General features: G+C 38.1%; 1 pseudogene; it reads left to right on the forward strand.

Annotated features, from left to right (window-relative positions):
* Positions 1 to 3,646: 3,646 nt before the first annotated feature.
* Positions 3,647 to 5,702, forward strand: part of LOC107749211 (NACHT, LRR and PYD domains-containing protein 4C-like) — an 8,214-nt pseudogene continuing 6,158 nt past the window's right edge.

Below are 5,702 nucleotides of genomic sequence, written 5' to 3' on the forward strand. Positions count from 1 at the left end.
TATATATATATATATATATATGAAATGGGTTAAGAAAATGAATATAAATTACCCCCATGAATATCCATTGGCCCCTCCACACAGCAATTTTGTTCATTTTGTTGGTGTTGGATGGGGACAAGATTGGACTTATTTGGCGTGCTTCTCATAACCTTATATGATCTGTTAAATTATAGTAGACTAAAACTTTATTATAGAAATATTAGAAATATTGAATGTAGCAACAAATAACTTAAGTCTCTGTAAGTTGTGTTTGTATCACCATTGGAGACTAACTGATTAATAATAGGATCGCATTAGATGCGAGGTCAGAGAAACCGAAGACGTGTCAACCGCGAAGTAGCCTATTCGTGCTCACTCAATAGAAACTTAATATGCGCGCTGTTGTCAATACTATTAAAGCTCACAAAACGCCTCTTAGGATTTTGTTAATAAATATGAGCAGGCTAAATCTTGCACTGTATAAGTATGTAAAATGTACGGTTTATTTAAACCGCAAGAAACCCGAGTAAAAATTGTGACAAATGTAAAGGGGGAGGAGAATGTATGCGTGCGTCAGGTGCGAGACTTCAGCATAGAACGCACCTGTCGCTCGGCACTTTCCGCGCTTCCTCGGCTCGCGTTTTATTTACAGAACTGACATACATTTCATTACATTGCTGTAAAATGCTTTAAATCGTTTGTGTGTGTTGCTTACTTTTTTTTTAAAATCTCTATTAAGTACTTTTTTTGGCAGCAGAACGGTGTAGTTGTGGCATCTTTCAGAAGAGGCTAACTGCTAAAACGAACTAGCCAAACAGTCAGGCTCTGGATGCACCGTTTTTGCCCACGTTTATCATATAAAGGACCAGGAAACTATTTCGGTAATACTTTATAATACGGTTTCATTTGTTACTAGTTAAGTACTGTATTAACTAACATGAACAATACATTTATTACAGTATTTATTAATCTTTGTTATTAGTTAATAAAAATAGGCATACAGTCGTTCATTGTTAGTTCACAGTGCAGTAACTAATGTTAACAAACACAACTTTTGATTTTAGTAATTATTTAGTAATTTTAGCATTATTAAAGGTTGAAATTAGTATTAACTAATAAATGCTGTAGTAGTACTATAGTGTAGAAGTATTGTTCATTCTTAGTTAATGTTAACTATGTTTAACTTTGTTCCTGTGGCTCAGTGGTAGAGCATTGCCTTAGCAGCGCAAAAGGTCGTGGGTTCGATTACCAGGGAACACACATACTGGTAAAAGATGTATAGCCCGAATGCACTGTAAGTCACTTTGGATAAAAGCGTCTGCTAAATGCATAAATTATTATTACATAAAATGTATTATTATTAATTACTATTAACTAAAGCAGTTAACTAACTTTAATTACCAGGGAACATACTGGTAAAAGATGTATAGCCCGAATGCACTGTAAGTCACTTTGGATAAAAGCGTCTGCTAAATGCATAAATTATTATTACATAAAATGTATTATTATTAATTACTATTAACTAAAGCAGTTAACTAACTTTAACTAATGAAACCTTATTGTAAAATGTTACCACAATTTATTTATCTCAGTAGAGAAAGAGAAACTGAAACCTGTGCAAGGAGCTACAATGGTTGATGTTTTCCACCAATAAGATGCACAACAACTACCAAAAATTAAACAAAACAAATACAATTGTTTCATTCTTGATGAATTTTATGTGTTTATTGCTGGTTAATATAGGATATTTAAAATTTCGTTTGAAATTAGTGTATAAAGGGGTCATATGATGTTGCTAAAAAGAACATTATTTTGTGTATTTGGTGTAATGAAATGTGTTTATGCGGTTTAAGGTTAAAAGGCCTAGAGTGAGCAGCTGCCTAGAGTGAGCGGAGGCCAGCTTGAGTGAGCAGAGGCGTGCAGGCTTGAAAACGGCGCTGCCGGCAGATTCGACGAAGGAGCGTCCAGCGGGATTGCGGCAACCACATGTGACAACCCCGGGCTGGACTCCGCTTCGTCCACGGTGAAAGCGTGACGTAGACATGTGGGGGCGTGTTAGAACGAGCAGTTGTAGGTAGGCGTGGTTGACTCTTAACTTTTAAAAAGAATATCTCTTTGGATTTCAGACTTTAGTCTTTGCAACTTTACAGATCTTCTTTATGCACCAAGAGCTTGTAACACTACAAAGAGAAAGGAAAAATTGAAATCGCATCATATGACCCCTATAATGTTGTTCAGACAAAGTATCTGAATATCTTAAAGTTTCTCTCTGATTGTTTGATTGATTGATGGATGGATTTATTTATTGAATGTATTCTAAAGCAGTTTGTCTCTGTGAATGTGTTTTTCCTTCATGTAGAATTTACGGTTTCTTGTTTTCCCTTTTGGACCAGACTCATCAAGCATCACTGTCAGTTATCCTCTGTTCCTTTGATGATACACAAAAATCTGTCTCTCAGCTGAAAGAGAAACTAGATAGAAGGCAGGAAAAGGAGATACATGTAAGAGGTAAACTGTTTATTGTTTATTTACATTCAGAAAGATTCTTGCATTGTGCAATACTGTGTTAAAATTAAAAGTATAGTTCACCCAAAAATGAAAATTCTGTCATTAATTACTCACCCTCATGTTGTTTAAAACCCGTAAGACCTTCGTTCATCTTCAGAACACAAATTAAGATATTTTTGATGGAATCTGAGAGCTGTCTGACCCTGCATAGACAGCAATACAACTGAAATGTTCCCAAGTCCAGAGACGTAGCAAGGAGATCAGTAAAATAATCCATGTGACATCAGGGGTTCAACCGTACTGTTACGAAGCTACGAGAATACTTTTTGTACGCAAAAGAAAAAATACAACAACTTTATTCAACAATTCGTCTCCTCCCCGTCACCCTGTTAGCGCCATTTTGGAGAGTATCCACTGGACGTAAACAGCGTCACGCCGGATCTGTTTCCTACGTTGTTGTGATTTGATCTGTAAAATTCGAAGGGGGAACCTCAGGGGAAACTTCGAAACCCTGATGTCACATGGATTATTTTACTGATCTCCTTGCTACGTCTCTGGACTTGGGAACATTTCAGTTGTATTTCTATGCAGGGTCAGACAGCTCTCAGATTACATCAAAAATATCTTAATTTGTGTTCCGAAGATGAACGAAGGTCTTACGGGTTTGAAACGACATGAGTAATTAATGACAGAATTTTCATTTTTGGGTGAACTAACCCTTTAAGTGTGCCTCACACATCCTGGAAAGTGAAGCCAAAACATTTTGATCACTCCCTGGGATATTTTGGGCATGTGTTGGGCAACCTGGTAGTAAAATGTGAAGTGTTGCAAATAGATGTAGTCCAATTCAGTGGCCCTGTTTACATCATGTATTAAGATCCATATGTATATATCCTTGTTTTAGTGCAGTTGTTGATTGACAGGTCAGTACAGTAGGTGTTCAAATGCATTTAAACGTAAGCATTTACAATACATGCTGTACAAACTCAAAAAAATTTCAAACCCCATGTAAGTATTTAGCAAAACAGCATCTTTAAGTCATAAAACGTTTGCTATGTGCTGTATTCATCAAAGACTGTGTATTTTTTGTTTTTGTTTCTTTTGGAAACTACGAAAGTCAATTACTCTTGTACTTTTTCCTGTAGATTGGAGCATCATGAATCTTCAGTACAGGACTTTAGTAATTGACAGAAGTAAGTTTGAAACAGAGAATAAGCTTCTATCTGATGAGCGTGTGGATCTGGCTGCCTGTTCTACTGAACCAGTGATCATTCAGAGGAGCAAAGAGCAGACTGAAAAATACTTATCGTGAATGGGGGAGGTCTGTGCGCACTTTTGGAAAACAAACAGCATCTCCTCTGTTATCAAATGACGAGAATCACAGCATCAGAATAGACCAGCTGTTCAGTCCTGACAGTGATGGAAACAAACCAAAAACTGTGATTCTCAGTGGAGATTCTGGAAGAGGGAAATCCTTCGTTACAGAAGATCATGTTGGACTGGGCATCTGGAGAACTTTACTCTGAAAACTTTGATGCCGTTTTTCTGTTAAAGTGTGAAGAGCTCAAGAGTATTTCTACTAAGAAGAGCTTGTTTTATCTCCTGAGCTTGAATCACAGTTTAACATCAAAACAGATCTCAAAGATACTACAGTTAACACCAGAGAAAGTTCTCATCCTTATTGATGGAATGGATGAGTATGTGTCTCGTCGACCCATTAATTTCATGCGACACACTAATCCATATACAAAAGCACCACTTATGGTCATTCTTAGAAACCTGTTGAGAAGAGTCTTGCTTCCTGAGTCATTCATGCTTGTCACCACGAGATCAGCGGTAGATACAGTGAATCTCCTCAAGGGTCCTCAGCGTTTCACTGAGATTGTGGGCTTCTCTGAGAGAGGGGTGCAGGAGTACTTCCAGAAGTTCTTTCAGGATGAGCAGCTCTTCAGGAAAACATATGAGATTGTGAAGACAAATGAAAGCCTCCTGACTGCCTGCTCTGTGCCTTTACTGTGTTGGATGATCTGTTTTTATCTGAAGAAGCACTTTACAGAAGATTATCATGTGATGAGAGAACTAAAGACAACCACCTCTATATATGTGCACTTTGTGTCCACTCTACTGGAGCATCATGATCAGAGTCAGTCTGTCCTCACCATGCTGAGGAGTCTGGGTCAGCAGGCAGAGGAAGGGATGAAGAAGCAGCAGGTCTTTTTTGTTGAAAAGAGTGTGACTATGAAATGCTTTGATGCTGTTACTACTCTGTTCTTGTATAAAGATAGATTAAAAATAAAAGACAACCAGAAACCAGCTTTCAGGTTTATGCATCACAGCTTTCAGGAGTTCTTCACTGCTCTTTATTATGTTTTACTGGATGAGGAAAATTCCTGGTGGAAAGTAAGTGAGCTGCTTGACTGGATGGAATGGGGAGATATAATTGACAGGCCATCTCCAGAAAGAAGATCAAATCCCATTCCTTCAGTCATGTTGTTTCTCTGTGGTCTCTTAAATGAGAAAGTGAGCAGTTCACTCTTTAAAAAAATCCAGTGGACTGTTCCTCACACAATAAAACTGAAGGGAAAACTACAGGAAAGTGTTCTTAGATTGACAACACATAGTGGATGTGAACTATATGCTCTCCGCTGTCTGTATGAGCTCCAAGATGAGAGATTTGTCAGTGAAGCTATGAAAAAACACAACATCATGGATCTGTCTAACATTTCTCTGAGGAGCACAGACTGTTGGGTGCTGCTGTACTGTCTTCAGTGCTGTCCACACATCAGATACCTGAACCTCATGTACTGTGATTTAACAGCTGAGAAACTCAAGATTCTTCAGCCAGCACTCTGTATGTGTGAGAATCTGAGGTCAGTGCTTGTATGGAGAAATAAAATGTATATATATATATATATATATATAAATATAATTTATATGTATGTATGGCCATGTTCACACAGCAGCAGAATACGGTTGTCAGTCCTGTATTTGAGTCCTTAATACGGTTACGTTCACACACAGTTCGGTTATTTGCGGGTGTGACAACCGCATTCTGTAACCGAACTCACACCTGTAAATTTTCAGGACTCACAACTGCATTCTCGGAACACACGCGCTGTGTGAACGGAACCGGTGTAGTGCCGAAATTTGCACCCTGCCAGATTATGCACCCCCTAGTATTGGTAGGTTTAGGAGTAGGTGTGGGGGAGGGA

This window comes from Sinocyclocheilus rhinocerous, unplaced genomic scaffold (assembly GCF_001515625.1).
Source record: "Sinocyclocheilus rhinocerous isolate Xijiao unplaced genomic scaffold, SAMN03320098_v1.1 scaffold919, whole genome shotgun sequence".
Taxonomy (NCBI): domain Eukaryota; kingdom Metazoa; phylum Chordata; class Actinopteri; order Cypriniformes; family Cyprinidae; genus Sinocyclocheilus; species Sinocyclocheilus rhinocerous.